The sequence below is a fragment of the Dendrobates tinctorius genome, unplaced genomic scaffold (genome assembly GCF_039654945.1).
Source record: "Dendrobates tinctorius isolate UK_male_01 unplaced genomic scaffold, ASM3965494v1 ptg000139l, whole genome shotgun sequence".
Taxonomy (NCBI): domain Eukaryota; kingdom Metazoa; phylum Chordata; class Amphibia; order Anura; family Dendrobatidae; genus Dendrobates; species Dendrobates tinctorius.
Window position 1 is genome coordinate 2,418,059 of NW_027361807.1, and position 17,272 is coordinate 2,435,330.

The following is a 17,272-nucleotide window of genomic DNA, read 5'->3' on the forward strand; positions in this document are numbered from 1 at the left end:
GTTTAAAGGCATAGTGATCGTAGTGTATGTAAACTTTGCAGTAATGAAAATGCCTTAAATCATTCTCTCTCATTATTTTGGCATTTGGCAAATATTAATAATTATGGTAATCCTAACTGACCTAAAACGGGAACAGTTTATTCTGATTTCATGTCAGATATTAAGAAAAACATTCATAAGTGTATTTTTATTTAGTGTATGTAAACTTCTGGTTTCAACTGGATAAGAAATTGGGGAATGAGAGAGGATGCTATTAGAGACTTTGCATCCTCAACCCTCAATTAATTTTAAGTCTCTATACAGCATCCTCCCCACCCCACAAATGATTAATAATCTTTGTATAATATCCTCTAAACCCCTATCTAAGGCCTCTTTCACACTTCAGTTTTTTACAATCAGTCACAATCCGCCAGGTTTTGAAAAAAACGGATCCGCAATTTTCTTTTGAGGATCCGTTTTTTTCCCCATTGACTTCCATTATTGGCGGATTGTGACGGATTGCCGTCCGTTTCATCCGTTTTTTTGCGGATCCGCCAAAAGTTGCTTTCCGTCACCATCCTCAAAGATTTCAAAACGGAGCTTGCAACGTTTTTTTTCTCTGGCGGATCCACCAGACACTGATTTAGCCAGAATCTCTCTCTCTCTCTCTGTATTGGCATCTGCACTGTCGTAGCTACAGCCACAAAATTTTGCACACCATATAGCTCCATCACCAGAAAAATAAAAAAGTTATAGCTCTCAGAATAAAGCGATGCAAAAATATTTTTTTTCTATAAAATAGTTATTATTATGAAAATGATATAAATGAGGTATCACTGTCACCGTACTGACCCGAAGAATAAAACTGCTTTATCAATTTTACCACATGTGGAACAGTATAAATGCTCCCCCTCAAAAGAAATTGATGAATTGCTGGTTTTTGTTCATTCTGCCTCCCAAAAAAGTGAACAAAAAATGTCATGTCCCCGAAAATGGTACTAATAAAAACGTCAACTCGTCCCGCTAAAAGCAAGACCCCACATGACTCTGTGGGCCAAAATAAGGAAAAATGATAGCTCTCAAAATGTGGTGATGCAAAACTATTTTTTTTAAATAAAAAGCATCTTTAGTGTGTGACAGCTGCCAAACATAAAAACCCTCTATAAATAGTAAATCAAACCCGTCTTTATCGCCTGCTTAGTTAGGGAACAATAATAAAATAAAAAAGTGTATTTATTTCCATTTTCCCATTAGGGTTATGGTTTGGGTTAGGGAGAGTGTTAGGGTTAGGGCTGGAGCTAAAGTTAGGGATAGGGCTGGGGCAAAAGTTAGGGATAGGGCTGGGACTAATCTCAGGGTTAGGGTTGGGGCTAAAGTTAGGGCTAGGGTTGGGACTAAACTTAGGGTTAGGGTTAGGGTTGGGATTAGGGTTAGGGTTGGGATTAGGGTTAGGGGTGTGTTAGGGTTATGTTTATGGTTAGGGTTATGGTTAGGGTTGGGATTAGGGTTAGGGGTGTGTTGGGGTTAGGGTTGGAACTAGAATTGGGGAATTTCCACTGTTTAGGCACATCAGGGGCTCTCCAAACGTGACATGCATCTAATCTCAATTCCAGCCAATTCTGCGTTGAAAAAGTCAAATGGTTCTCCTTCCCTTCCGAGCTCTGCCATGCACCCAAACAGTGACTTAACCCACATATGGGGTATCAGCATACTCAGGACAAATTGCACAATAACTTTTGGGGTCCAATTTCTCCTGTTACCTTTGGGAAAATAAAAAATTGGGGACTAAAAGATCATTTTTGTGAAAAAAATAAGATTTTTTTATTTTTACAGATCTACATTATAAACTTCTGTGAAGCACTTGGGGGTTCAAAGTACTCACCTCACCACACATCTAGATAAGTTCTTTAGGGGGTCTACTTTCCAAAATTGTGTGTAATTTGTGGCAGTTTCCACAGTTTAGTCACATCAGGGGCTCTCCAAATGCGGCATGGCGTCCGCTATCAATTCCAGCTAATTTTGCACTGAAAAGTCAAACAGCCTTCCTTCCCTTCCGAGCTCTGCCGTGCACCCAACCAGTAGTTTACCTGCATATATGGGGTATCAGCGTACTCAGGAAAAATTGTAAAACTTTTGGGGTCCAATTTCTCCTGTTACCCTTGGTAAAATAAAACAAATTGGAGCTGAAATAATTTTTTTGTGAAAAAAAGTTAAATGTTCATTTTTTTAATCATTCTAAAAATTCCTGTGAAGCACCTGAAGGGTTAATAAATTCTTGAATGTGGTTTTGAGCACCTTCAGAGGTGCAGTTTTTAGAATGGTGTCACTTTTGGGTATTGTATATGATATAGCCCCTCAAAGTGACTTCAAACGTGATGTGGTCCCTAAAGTAAATGGTGTAAAAAAGAGAAATCGCTGGTCAACTGTTAACCCTTGTAACTTCCTAATAAAATAAAATTTTGGTTCCAAAATTGTGCTGATGTAAAGTAGACATATTGGAAATGTTATTTATTAACAATTTTGTGTGACATATTTCTCTGTTTTAAAGGGCATGAAAATTCAAATTTGAAAAATTGCAAAATTTTCACCAAATTTCTGTTTTTTTTTCACAAATAAACGCAAGTCATATCCAAGATATTTTACCACTATCATGAAGTACAATATGTAACGAGAAAACAATGTCAGAATCACCGGGATCCATCTAAGTGTTCCAGAGTTATTACCTCACAAAGGGACAGTGGTCAGAATTGTAAAAATTGGCCTGGTCATTAACATGCAAACCACCCTTGTGGGTAAAGGGGTTAAAAACACAGTATCACTGTGCGTGATTGGCCAGCAAAATCACCTGACCTTAACCCCATTGAGAATCTGTGGGATATTGTCAAGAGAAAGATGAGAGACACCAAACCCAACAGTGCAGATGAGCTGAAGGCTGCTATCAAAGCAACCTGGGCTTGCAAAACAGATCAGCAGTGCCACCAGCTGACCGCCTCTTTCACGATCTCCACTCTGTTCCTATCTGATATGTTACTTTGTGTAAGGGTTGTGCGGGGTTTGTGCTGCATCACCTGTGTTCACTTTCCTTGATTAGTCTTCTACTTAAGCATGCTAAGCTCCTTCACTCTGTGTCAATCATATACTTGCTGTTGCCTGTGGAAGTCTGATCACTCGGTGCTCTGCGCCTGACCCAGCCTGACTTTATTCCCTTCCTGGACTTAAACTATATACTTGTGACCTGACTTCTCTTTTGCCTCCTCACTGTAAACTATATTGCCTTACTTTTTTTACTGACCTCGGCTCGTGAATTGGATTTCGTCTCTGACTACCCCTTGTTGTACTGCGCCATTTCCTGGACCTGACCTCAGGTCGTTTGACCTCCCTTTACTTTTCCAGTAAGTAGTATTACATTACTATCTGTTATAGTAGTCTTTCTCTCCATTTTTGGGATTTACTATTACTATAGTGATTCACGTCACAGCTTCCATGCCACGCCGCATTGATATAGTAATTGATGCAAAAGGAGCCCCTACCAAGTATTGAGTGCTTTACTGAACATACATTTCAGTCTGCCAACATTTCTGATTTTAAAATCATTTTTCAAGCTGGTGTTATAAAGTATTCTAATTTATCTAATTTACTGAGATAATGACTTTTGGGTTTTCATTGGCTGTAAGCCATAATCATCAACATTAACAGGAATAAACACTTAAAATAGATCACTCTGTAATGACTCTATATAAGATATGAGTTTCTCTTTTTGTATTGAAGAATTAACCCCTTCACGACCCATGACACCTACGTAGGCGTCATGAAAAGTCGTGCCCAAACGACCTATGACGCCTACGTAGGCGTCATGCTATAAATAGCCCCCCTGCGGGTCGGGTGACCAGGGTCACTGAAAGGTCATCCGACCCGCACACAAAGGACCCTTCAGAGTTAACACCTGGGGGTGTGGCTTAGCCCCCACGTGCCTACGATCGCTCTGATGGCTGTTAAAAGTGAAACTGCCAATCAGAGCGATTGTAATATTTCACCAATGAAAATTGGTGAAATATTACAATCCAGCCATGGCCGATGCTGAAATAGCATCGGACATGGCTGGACACCGAGACCCGACCCCCCCCACACCGACTGACGGCACCGATCGGCTGCCGCCACCGTCTGACGGCACCGATCGACAGCCGCCGTCATAATCTGCCCCCCCGTCTTCCCTCCACCCCCCCAGCCCTCCGATCACCCCTCCGATCACCCACTCTCACCCTCCTTTGTGCCTCCGACCTCCCGCTATCCATCCCGGTGTCCCGCCGTCCAGCGTCATGGGCGCCGCCATCTTGGAAGATGGCGGGCGCATGCGCAGTGCGCCGAATCGAATCTGCAACGCTGCAGATTCATTTATTTTGATCACTATGATAAACTTTCATAGTGATCAAAATAAAGAAAAAGTAAATCACCGCCCCCCTTATCACCCCCATAGGTAGGGACAAATAATAAAATAAAAAAATATATATATTTTTTTCCATTAGGTTTAGGTCCAGGGCTAGGGTTAGGGCTAGGGTTAGGGTTAGGGCTAGGGTTAGGGCTAGGGTTAGGGCTAGGGTTGGAATTAGGGTTAGGGTTGGAATTAGGATTAGGGTTGGAATTAGGGTTAGGGTTGGAATTGGGATTAGGGTTGGGGTTGGGATTACAGTTAGGCTTGTGGTTAGGGTTAGAGTTGGGATTTCGTTAGGGGTGTGTTGGGATTAGGGTTGTGGTTAGGGTTATGATTAGGGTTGGGATTAGGGTTAGGGGTGTGTTGGGGTTAGGGTTGGAGATAGAATTGAGGGGTTTCCACTGTTTAGGCACATCACAGGGTCTCCAAACGCGACATGGAGCCATGATTTATTCCAGCCAATTTTGCGTTCAAAAAGTCAAACGGTGCTCCCTCCATTTCGAGCCCTGACGTGTGCCCAAACAGTGGTGTACCCCCACTTATGGGGTATCAGGGTACTCAGGAAAAATTGCACAACAACTTTGGGGGTCTAATTTCTCCTGTTACCCTTGGGAAAATAAAAAAATGGGGGCTAAAATAATTATTTTTGTGGAAAAAAAAGATTTTTTATTTTCACGGTTCTGCGTTATAAACTTCTGTGAAGCACTTGGGGGTTCATCGTGCTCACCACACATCTAGATAAGTTCCTTGGGGGGTCTAGTTTCCAAAATGGGGTCACTTGTTGGGGGTTTCCACTGTTTAGGTACATCAGGGGCTCTGCAAACGTAACATGACGCCCACAGACCATTCCATCAAGTCGGCATTTCAAAACGTCACTACTTCCATTCCGAGCACCAACGAGTCCACGAACAGTGGTCCCCCCCATATATGGGGTACCAGCGTACTCAGGACAAACTGGACAACAACTTTTGGGGTCCAATTTTATCCTGTTACTCTTGTGAAAATAAAAAATAGTGGGCTAAAAATCATTTTTTGAGGAAAAAAAATTTTTTTTTTATTTTCACAGCTCTGCGTTATAAACTTCTGTGAAGTACTTGGGGGTTCAAAGTGCTCACCTCACATCTAGATTAGTTCCTTAGGTGATCTAGTTTCCAAAATGGGGTCATTTGTGGGGGGTTTGCACTGTTTAGGTACATCAGGGGCTCTGCAAACGTAACATGACGCCCACAGACCATTCTATCAAGTCGGCATTTCAAAACGTCACTACTTCCCTTCTGAGCCCCAACGTGTGCCCAAACAGTGGTCCCCCCACATATGGGGTACCAGCGTACTCAGGACAAGCTGGACAACAACTTTTGGGGTCCAGTTTATCCTGTTACCTTTGTGAAAATAAAAAATAGCATTCTAAAAATTTATTTTTTGAGGAAAAAAAAATATTTTTATTTTAACAGCTCTGCGTTATAAACTTCTGTGTAGCACCTGGGGGTTCAAAGTGCTCACTATGCATCTAGATAAGTTCCTTAGGGGGTCTAGTTTCCAAAATGGGGTCATTTGTGGGGTAGCTCCAAAGTTTACGCACACAGGGGCTCTGCAAACACAACATGGTGTCCGCTAACGATTGGAGCTAATTTTCCATTCAAAAAGTCAAATGACACTCCTTCCCTTCTGAGCCATGCCGTGCGCTCAAACAGTGGTTTCCCCCCACATATGGGGTACGAGTGTACTCAGGACAAACTGGACAACAACTTTTGGGGTCCACTTTATCCTGTTACCCTTGGGAAAATAAAAAATAGCGGGCTAAAAAATCATTTTTGAGGAAAAAAAAATATTTTTTTATTTTCATGGCTCTGCATTTATAAACTTCTGTGAAGCACTTGGGGATTCAGAGTGCTCACTACACATCTAGATAAGCTCCTTGGGGGTTCTAGTTTCCAAAATGGGGTCACTTGTGGGGGTTTCTACTGTTTAGACACACAGGGGCTCTGCAAACGCAACATGACGCCCGCAGAACATTCCATCAAAGTCTGCATTCCAAAATGGCGCTCCTTCCCTTCTGAGCTCTCCCGTGCTCCCAAACAGTGGTTCCCCCCCACATATGGGGTATCAGTGTACTCAGGACAAATTGCACAACAACTTTTGTGGTTCAATTTCTCCTGTTAGCCTTGTGAAAATAAAAAATAGCGGGCTAAAAAATCATTTTTGAGCAAAAAAAAATTATTTTTTATTTTCACTGCTCTGCGTTATAAACTTCTGTGAAGCACTTGGGGGTTCAAAGTGCTCACCACACAGCTAGATAAGTTCCTTCGGGGGTCTAGTTTCCAAAATGGGGTCACTTGTGGGGGAGCTCCAATGTTTAGGCACACAGAGGCTCTCCAAATGCGACATGGTGTCTGCTAACGATTGGAGCTAATTTTCCAATCAAAAAGTCACATGGCGCTCCTTCCCTTCCAGGCCCTGCGGTGCGCCCAAACAGTGGTTTATGACCACATATGAGATATTGATGTACTCAGGAGAAATTGCCCAACAAATTTTAGGATCCATTTTATCCTGTTGCCCATGTGAAAATGAAAAAACTGAGGCTAAATAACATTTTTGTGAAAAAAAAAGTACTTTTTTTTTTACAGATCAATTTGTGAAGCACCTGGGGATTCAAAGTGCATACTATGCATCTAGATAAGTTCCTTGGAGGGTCTAGTTTCCAAAATGGGGTCACTTGTGGGGAAGCTCCAATGTTTAGGCACACAGGTACTCTTAAAACGCGACATGGCAACCGCTAAATATTCAAGCATATTTTACATTCAAAAAGTAAAATGGCGCTCCTTGCCTTCTGAGCCCTGCCGTGCGCCCAAACAGTGGTTTATGACCACATATGAGGTATCGGTGTACTCAGGAGAGATTGCCCAACACATTTTAGGATACATTTTATCCTGTTACCCATGTGAAAATGAAAAAACTGATGCTAAAAGAAAATTTTGGTTGGAAAAATTAAAATGTCCATTTTTTCATTCCATGTTGCTTTTTCCTGTGAAGCACCTGAAGGGTTAATAATCTTCTTGAATGTAGTTTTGAGTAGCTTGAGGGGTGCAGTTTTTAGAATGGTGACACTTTTGGGTATTTTCTGCCATATAGACCCCTCAAAGTGACTTCAAATGTGAGGTGGTCCCTAAAAAAAATGGTTTTGTAAATTTTGTTGTAAAAATGAGAAATCGCTGGTCAACTTTTAACCCTTATAACTTCCTAACGAAAAAAAATGTTGTTTCCAAAATTGTGCTGATGTAAAGTAGACATGTGGGAAATGTTATTTATTAACTATTTTGTGCCACATAACTCTCTGGTTTAACAGAATAAAAATTCAAAATTTGAAAATTGCAAAATTTTCAAAATTTTCACCAAATTTCCATTTTTTTCACAAATAAACGCAAAAATTATCGACCTAAATTTACCACTATCATGAAGCCCAATATGTCACGAAAAAACAATCTCAGAATCGCTAGGATGCGTTGAAGCGTTCCTGAGTTATTACCTCATAAAGGGACATTGGTCAGAATTGCAAAAAATGGCCAGGTCATTAAGGTCAAAATAGGCTGGGTCATGAAGGGGTTAAAATAAATACACTTTTTGATGATATCCTAATTTTGGGATAAGCACCTGTACCAGTCGACCATTATTGAAAATCTCATTTGGGCTTTGGATAGTGGACAATGTCATTGTCATGCTACCATCTGCAGTGCTAAGGAAAGCAACCCACACGTCACAGCACTTTCTGCAAAATGGTGATTGTAAGCGACATTATTTTTTAATTCATTACTATGAAAGAAGCATCAAATTACTAATATCAGCTGTTGAAGGACACTGTCAAACCAAAAAGCATATATTGCCTGCAGCTTTCTATTTAGCCTTATTCTACTTGCAGTTGTAGGGAAGGTGGATGGATGGACAGACCTGTCTGCAGTGGGAAGGCAGAGGTGTGGATTATTGTGGGTGGACTGTTGTGGTGAAAGAGGGGAAACAGCTGGAGATAGGAAGGAAGGGTGTAGATTTGAAGTTTGACCATTAGAGGGCAGTGGAGAGTTGTAGGTTCGGACTGAACATCAGCCATTGGCTAAGAAAACCGTTGAGTCATGGGGGGCGGGGTTATCAGAGCAGAAGGTGATAAAAGGCAGATGGAAGATTCTGGAAAAGTCAGTGACGGGAGCCCAGGAGACAGGAACTACGCTGAGCAGAGAGGACTAAAGGGGGTTTTACACATAGCGATATCGCTAGCAATATCGCTATAATGTCACTGATTTTGTGACATTATAGCGATATTGCTAGCGATATCGCTACATGTGATACTTACCTCCGACCAGCTCCCCCGCTGTCCATCGCTGATCGCGCGAGATCGGCCTGCTCCATTTCTCGTCGGGCGCTTCCTGCTGGACTTCCTGTGGCGCCGACGAGCGACGTGTGGAGGCGGGCGGGAGGATGTCAGGATCGCCTCCTCTGAAAGGTAAGCATCGTCCGCTGTATCGCTGCTGCATCGCTGTGAGATCTGCCTGTGTGACAGCTCACTAGCGATCATTTAGTGATGCACCAGCGATCCTGACCGGGTCGTATCGTTGCTGGGATCGCTGGTGCATCGCTAAATGTAAAAGGGCCTTAAGTCAAGGCTCCGGAGAGGACTGATAGCTGAAATAGGTCACAGGGGGTGGCCCGGACAGGAGAGGCCGCAGACAGAGACAGATTGGGGTACCATAACAAGAATGGACTCGGACTGGTAAACTGCTGTGGTGGTGGGCTTAGGGCAGCCACAGTGGAAGAACCGCGAGGGACGTTATGTAACTAAAGGAAGAGAGTGAAGGTACCCGGGCCTGTGTGTGGAGTCGAGCAGCTGTTGTGTGAAGCTGCGGAGATAGTCGAGCAGCTGCTGTGTGAAGCCTCTAATCGAGCAGCTGTTGTGTGAAGCCGCTAATCGAGCAGCTGTTGTGTGAATCTGCGGGGCCTGTCGAGCAGCTGTTGTGTAGAGCTGTGGAGCGTATTGTACAGCTGCTGTGTGGAGCTGTGGGTCGTGGAAGATTACGATCGATAAAGAAGACCTGTTGGACACATTCCTGTCTTTGTCTTGAGTCTGTCTGCGGCCAGTAACGGACCACCCCCCTGTCGGTCACCCTACCTACACAGTACAGCACTACCCGTGTCACAGGCAGAGTTGTCCTTCCATACTGTATATAATCCATTAAGTGAACACGTGACTGCTATGTAAATGTGAATATTATAATGACCTGGTTATACACTTTTCTTTCCAATCCTAAAAATAAAAAGAATAGACTTTTGATATGACCCACATACACACTAGATGGAATCAGTCTCTTCTTCTTAGGTCTGTGCACACCAAAGAGTGAGTGACCGGTTGTACCATAAAAGTGATGCCCTTATTTACCGTGTGGTTCTTTAGTATTCTCACATGTGTTTGTATGTAGTGAGAGGAGGATTTTGGGCAAATTTATGTGTAAATGCAAACCTCTTGTGGACCAAATAAGTACATAACAAGATGTTACTCCAACAAGTCATAGTCAGCCAAAAGGCTGCATACAAGTATGTGTAATCTGCTGGCAAACTGTACTATTATAAATACAGTGGGAGAAATAAGTATGTGATCCCTTGTTGATTTTCTAAGTTTACCCACTGACAAAGGTATGAGCAGTCTATAACTTTAAGGGTATGTTAATTTTAACATTGAGAGACAGAATATCAAAAATGTAATCCAGAAAATCATATTGTATGAATTCTATAAATTTATTTGCACTTTGCATTGAGAAATAAGTATTTGATCCCTCTGGCAAACAAGACTTAATACTTGGTGGCAAAACCCTTGTTGGCAAGCACAGCAGTCAGATGTTTTTTATAGTTGATGATGAATTTTGCACACATGTCAGGAGGAATTTTGGTCCACTCCTCTTTTCAGATCAACTCTAAATCACTGAGATTTTGAGACTGTCGCTTGGCAACTTGGAGCTTCAACCCCCTCCTTATGTTTTCTATGGGATTAAGATCTGGAGACTGGCTAGGCCACTCCATGACCTTATTGTGCTTCTTTCTGAGCCACCCCTTTGTTGATAGCTGTATGTTTTAGGTCATTGTCTTGTTAGAAGACCCAGCCATGACCCATTTTTAATGTCCTGGTGGAGGATAGGAGGTTGTTCCTTTTACAGTACATGGCTCCATCCATTCTCCCATTGATGTGGTGAAGTAGTCCTTAGCAGAGAAACACAACCAAAACATAATGTTTCCACCTCCATGCTTGACAGTGGGGATGGTGTTCTTTGGGTCATAGGCAGCATTTCTCTTCCTACAAACAAAGCGAGTTGAGTTAATGCCAAAGACCTCAGTTTTTGTCTCATCTGACCACAGCACCTTCTCCCAATCACTCACAGAATCATCCAGGTGTTTATTGGCAAACATCAGATGGGCCTGCACATGTGCCTTCTTGAGCAGGGGGACCTTGCTGGCAATGCAGGATTTTAAACCTTTACAGCATATTGTCTTATGAATGGTTTTCTTGGTGACTGTGGTCCCAGCTGCCTTGAGATCATTAACAAGTTCCCCCTGTGTAGTTTTAGGCTGCTCTCTCACCTTCCTCATGATCAAGGATACTCCACAAGGTGAGATTTTGCATGGTGTCCCAGATCGATTTCAATTGACAGTCCTTGTATTGCTACCATTTTCTTACTATTGCACCAATAGTTGTGTTAGGCGTCGGATTTCTGTCGCTGCACAGCGAGAATCCCGAGCCTTACTTCCAGCGGTCTCCCATTCCTCTCAAGCCGCAGAGGAGGTTGCTCATCAAACTCGTCGGTCCAGGGGCTCTGCCCAGACCAGCTCCATGGGTTTGCTTGCTGCTGCCACCTCTGGCACATCTATGGCAATACATGCTGCTCAGCAGCGAGATTCTCCAGGGACTAAGACCCCATGTCAGGCCACTGAGCATGCCCATGGAGTGATCTCCCATTGGAGATCGAAGGTCACATGCTCAGGTCCTGCTCGTGTTCGGATTGGCCCATCCGAGAAGCCAGGAAGGTCCCGGACGCTCGCGGCTATAAAAGGTTCGCATGGCCGCTCGGCCATGCACTAGGATAGACTGTATTTACAGACTATGCGGAGTGAGTGATGTATGCACGTATGAATGTCTCTGGTGAATGACTCATTAAGAAACCCCTACCCTTGGTACGCATGTGTTGTGCAGCCTAGCCTGCTAGTGCCCAGGCTTAGGTGTAGGTAGGACAGAGGTTGAGTCAGGCATCAGTCCTCACCAGGGACGCAGCACGCATCAGTGCATGTGCTCCACTTCATAGCCAGCGTCTATAGCAGCGTTCGCGGTAGCGACGCCATGTGCTCAGTGGGCCTAGAAGGACTCTAACGCCGTGTCCTTGGGGTAGGGTTCTGTGGCCGTACACTGTGCGCTCTTTTGGCCGGGCTCTGTGAGCTAAACAAGCTCCGGCATCTACTTTCAGCGGTTGTGCAACTCTGTCCATTAACAGAGGTCGCACCTGTTCATATTGGGTGACGTCACCCACGTGTGACTGTTTTTACGCCGCTCTATTCTTCCGCCATTACCTAGCAGCAGTGTACCACCTCTGCACGGTGGACCCCGGCACCTACTATTATTTTATAATTTGGTGCGTTCCGCCAGCCCTAACATTTGTCTCCTTCTCACCCAACATCTTATGGTTTTGTAGCCAACTCCAGCTTTGTGCAGGTCTATGATCTTGTTACTGACATCTTTATAAAGCTCTTTGGTCTTGCCCATGTTGTAGAGGTTAGAGTCTGACTGATTAATTGAGTCTGTGGACAGGAGTCTTTTATAAAGATGACTATGTAAGACAGCTGACTTTAATGCAGGTAACGAGCTGATTAGGAGCGTCTAACTGGTCTGTAGGAGCCAGAATTCTTAATGGTTGTTAGGGGATCAAATACTTTTTTCTCACTGAAAAATGAGATTTTCTGGATTTTACTTTTGATATTCTATATTTCAATTTTAAAATTAACCTACCCTTAAAATTATAGAGTGCTCATGTCTTTGTCAGTGTTCAAACTTACACAATCAGCAAGGGATCAAATACTTATTTCCCCCACTGTAGATGAAAAAGAGAGAGAGTAGAAACTTGAACATCATCATTCTCTTATTTCCTACAAGTGACATGAAAGAGGTTAAATAATGTTCTGTTCCATCATCCAATAGAGGATGTAATAGCATCAACCAATACAGGGTAGCAGTTCCATCTTTCCTCTGTCCTACACATACTTTGCTATTGCTTAGTTATAATTCCTATAATTCTAACTATTCTATTTTCCCCTAACTTAGTGAGGCTCTTTCCATGTCTAGATTGGTGTTCTTGGACAAATTTTGTAGTTTAAGTTTTCCATACTTCTACTCCTTATGTAAAGTCTAAAAAATATGTTCTTTATAAAGGTGAAGAGTTACACCAAAATACTGTAAGGGTGGTTTCACATTAGCGCTTTTTAAGCGCACGCATGGCCGGGGGTAGCTCCGCCCCCGAGCCGGCTCTCTGCCCGGCGTGCCCGCCCCTTGCTTGTAGCGCCGCCTCCTAGCGCACAGCGGCGCCTGCGATCGGCGCACCCTATCTTTAGCATAGGGTGCGCAGATCGTGCGCAGGCCGTGCGCTAGTTGCGCTTTGACCTGCGCTGCGCACTTTTGACGGTGCGCCGTGCGCGCCAAAATCCGATAAGTTTGATTTTGGCGCGCACGGCGCACCGTCAAAAGTGCGCAGCGCAGGTCAAAGCGCAACTAGCGCACGGCCTGCGCACGATCTGCGCACCCTATGCTAAAGATAGGGTGCGCCGATCGCAGGCGCCGCTGTGCGCTAGGAGGCGGCGCAACAAGCAAGGGGCGGGCACGCCGGGCAGAGAGCCGGCTCGGGGGCGGAGCTACCCCCGGCCATGCGTGCGCTTAAAAAGCGCTAATGTGAAACCACCCTAAGTTAGACAAAAGTTATCTAGAGAATACATTAAGACGGCTCAATACAAGACCATCAAATCGAAATTAAACGTGTCAAGGAGCGGCTAGCAATTCTGTCATCTTGTTTCTGAAGTGTCTGTACTGGGCAAATATGAGCAATATGCAGACTTAGAGTCATAGACATCACCAAGGAAACAGGCTCTAGAGCTTTTCATTTTGGGACTTGAAGCATCGATGCACTCCCTTAGAACAAAAAGATGCATTTATCTCACGCTTAAATTGCCATTCTTGTTTTTACGTCTGTTCACCAAGAACTCCATCTAATGCAAAAATAAATGTTTTCCACTCTCTAACGTCATCCTCGAGAACACGTTTTTCCCATGTAGACTATTTCATAAACTTGCCACCCACATAAGCATTGATGTATATGACTAAGAGTAAGTGCATATGAAAGGCTCAAGTGACATTATATACCACATACCCAGCAACTAGTGCATAACATGTATTTAGTATTTATAGGCCGTTGTACATTTTCTAATATGTGTCAGAAAAAAGCATCTTAATATAAAATTGAGCAGTTATAAGGTGAGAAACGTAGGCAATAGTAACTTACACCCAGCGCCATCCTTATTACCATGTAAAGTAGTTTTCTACCACTCAGATAATGAAGATCCGTTGCTAAGATCGGTCATCATTATCATATCAATGGGGGTCCAAGACCCTGCATGGCATTGATTAGCTGTTTTCAAACACTAGCAGTGACTAGTGTGGAGCTGTTGTAGATTTCTTCTATAATTTACTCCTGTTTTAGAAATTTAGATAGGCCACAGGCACCCTTTCTGCTCTCTTTTATGAAACTTGTGAGGGGAGTAGAAAATGGGCAAAAAGTTGGGCTTTTTTTGTGCATTTATGCCCTGCTCAGAAAATACAATTTTGTAACATCTCAATTGTGTCACACAGACTTTCATAGATATTCCTCGATGGTTCTGCATAGGCAAGGTTACTTTGCCCCTGGTGAAGCCATATTGATAGCGGCGATATGTGTGGGCTATTCTCACACCCTATCCTCACACCCTATCCTCATTCTATTTGCCTGTGGACTCCTCAAATTTGGTATTCTTTACAAACTGAAACTTTGAGATTGGTTGTGCTAGTATTATCTATTTAAGGTGTACGGTAACTTTTGCCCATTTCTTTCCTTTTACTGTTGCATGGTGTAATGGTTACGTGTGGCTGGACACACCGCCTCCAGCAGGGCGAATTTATATGACACACGCGACCCTGGATACACTGCCTCCAGTAAGGCAAATTAAAATAATAAGACGTGCAGCCGGATACACCGCCTCCAGCAGGCGAATTTCAGAAATACACGTAAAACCGGATACACCGCATCCAGCAGGGCGAATTTAAATAATAAGGGGAAACACCAGGGACACAATAACAATGGTGGGCCCTGCGATAGGGGACGGGGATATGGAGACCTCCTGAGCTCCCCTGAGTCAGTGTCTCTACACTCCTACCGATCCCTAGGCTGGTTCCGCACCGGGCGCCGCTCAGGATACCTTTAAACCCTAGCTCGCCCTGCACCGACCCCTTTCTAGTGAAATGGCCGGTGCAGAGACTAATCCCACCACTGCACTGAAACACACATAAAGGAAAGGCACACACAGGGAAACACCACTTGGCTTTCTCTGTTGCCCTAGCTCCTGGCAACAGAGTCCACCACCAGAATGCAGCTCTCCTGAAACGCTGCCACCAAGCTCTATCAGAGCTGCAAGGAAATCCTCTCTGACTCCGTCCACACCAGGGCTCAGACCATGCTGCAAGGAGCTCTTTCCAGCTCCTTACTCCACCAGGGATGGTTGGAAATGAATACTATCACCAACTCTGATTGCAACACCTGTGACTCTTTTATAGCAGAGCCAGCAATCACACCTGCATTACAATCATGTGCACTAAACTAAAGAAACAGAGTGCAATGACGCTCACCACCACCGGGGGCAAACTTAGAACAAAGGACACCGCAGTGCAATAATCCCAATGGCCACCGAGGGGCAAAAACCACAGCTTAAAGAAAAAAAGGTTACATGTGCTTTTAACTGTCATCATCCAACCTGGATCATGACACATGGTATGTGATATTAGATACATGAATAGATATTGATTTTTTAAATAGGGATTATGGTATTTTCTTTATTCTAATTGCCCATTGTATATTATTACTTGTGTAGAGACTATATTATATAAAGCTCAAGTGTGTGTATGTATGTATGTCCGGGATTGGCATTCGCACCGTCGCAGCTACAGCCACAAAATTTAGCACAGTCACACGTCTGGACCCCGAGAGCGTCCTATGCTATGTTGTGAGGCGGAATTTTAACCCCGCGCATTCCAATTTACCAAACAATTTTGCCCCTATCTACATAATGGGGAAAAAGTGTGTGTGTATCAAGCCCCATCCCTTATTATGATGTCATAATGGTTGCCATGGCGACGCCGATGTCATCATAGGTTGCAAGCCCCACCGCTCATTATGATGTCATAATGGTTGACTATGGGATGGAGGATGTGTGATGGGTGTAAGGGCACTGGACTATGGGATGGAGGATATGTATGACGGGTATTTGGGCACGGGACTGGGATGGAGGATGTGTGATGGGTGTAAGGGCACTGGACTATGGGATGGAGGATATGTATAACGGGTATTTGGGCACGGGACTATGGGATGGAGGATGTGTGATGGGTGTAAGGGCACTGGACTATGGGATGGAGGATATGTATGACGGGTATTTGGGCACGGGACTATGGGATGGAGGATGTGTGATGGGTATATGGGCACTGGACTATGGGATGGAGGATATGTATGATGGGTATATGGGCACGGGACTATGGGATGGCGGATATGTATGATGGGTATATGGGGACTCGACTATGGGATGGCAAATATGTATGATGGGTATATGGGCATGGGCCTATGGGATGGAGAATATGTATGATGGGTATATGAGCATGGGACTATGGGATGGAGGATGTGTGATGGGTATATGGGCACTTGACTATGGGATGGAGGATAGGTATGTTGAGTATATAGGCACGGGACTATGGGATGGAGGATAATTATAATTTGTTATAACTATCCACAGTTAGTTACTATGCCCCGGCAGCGCCGGGCTCTTCAGCTAGTCTAATATATAAAGCTCAAAGTGGGTGTGTATGTATGTATGTCCGGGATTGGCATCCGCACTGTCGCAAGAACAGCCACAAAATTTGGCACAGTCACACGTCTGGACCCCGAAAGCGTCATAGGCTATGTTGTGAGGCAAAATTTTAACCCTGCGCGTTCCAATTCACCAAACAATTTTGCCCTTTTCTACATAATGGGGAAAAAGTGTATGTATTGGCATCTGCACCGTCGTAGCTACAGCCACAAAATTTTGCAAAGTCACATGTCTGGACCCCGAGAGCATCATAGGCTATGTTGTGAGGTGAAATTTTAACCCCACGCGTTCCAATTCACCAAACAATTTTGCCCCTATCTACATAATGGGGAAAAAGTGTGTGTAAAACTGGAGGAAAGGAGTCAAGCAAATATAATATTACATATAAATTTTATTAGTCCATAAAAAGACACACATGTGAGATACAGGACATGTAATATAAAGTGGAATAATCAAAGGGTAAATTGACCTGGAACAAAGATAAAGTCCCGCGACAGGTACAATGTAAATGGCCAAACATAGCATAGAATCATAGAATCATAGAATCGTAGAGTTGGAAGGGACCTCCTGGGCCATCTGGTCCAATCCCCTGCTCAAAGCAGGATTCGCTAAATCATCCCAGTCAGATGTCTGTCCAGCCTCTGTTTGAAGACTTCCATTGAAGGAGAACTCACCACTTCTCGTGGCAGC